Source organism: Oxyura jamaicensis, chromosome 1, assembly GCF_011077185.1.
Source record: "Oxyura jamaicensis isolate SHBP4307 breed ruddy duck chromosome 1, BPBGC_Ojam_1.0, whole genome shotgun sequence".
Taxonomy (NCBI): Eukaryota; Metazoa; Chordata; class Aves; order Anseriformes; family Anatidae; genus Oxyura; species Oxyura jamaicensis.
In genome coordinates, this window is record NC_048893.1 from 3,680,951 (window position 1) to 3,681,487 (window position 537).

The following is a 537-nucleotide window of genomic DNA, read 5'->3' on the forward strand; positions in this document are numbered from 1 at the left end:
AAAAGAAAAAAAGAAAATCCCCCGCATCTCTCCCTCCTCCTTGCACCATCCGGCACCACCGGGGAGCGGCGCAGGGAAGCGCGCAGCGGGGTCTCGCCGTGCGCCCAATTTTTGTGCCTTAAAATGCCCCGAAGCCAGCAGCGCTGCTAGCTGAGTTGGACGTCTCCCTCCGATTTTTCCCTCCCCACCGCTCCCCGCATGCTTTTATCTCGGGTTCTTGCCCCGATTTTGTGTCTCAAAGAAACTTCCAGGGAGGATGGGAAAGCAGGGAAAGGCTAAAAAATGCACCGCGTCCCCTCCGCTTCGCCTACCCGTGCTTCCCTTTGCTCCTCTATTACCTGTTAACTCCCTGTTTCAAAAAATAAAAATAAAAATAAAAACAAGAGCAGGCGAGGCACAAGGCAAGATGCAAAACCAGCCGGGGCGCTCCCCTCCCAGCGCGCAGGCACAAGCACAACTTTCTGGCTGTCTTTTTCGCGTTGCATTTTTCTTTTTTTTTTTTTATTATTTTCTTTTTTTATTATTATTTTTATTTTT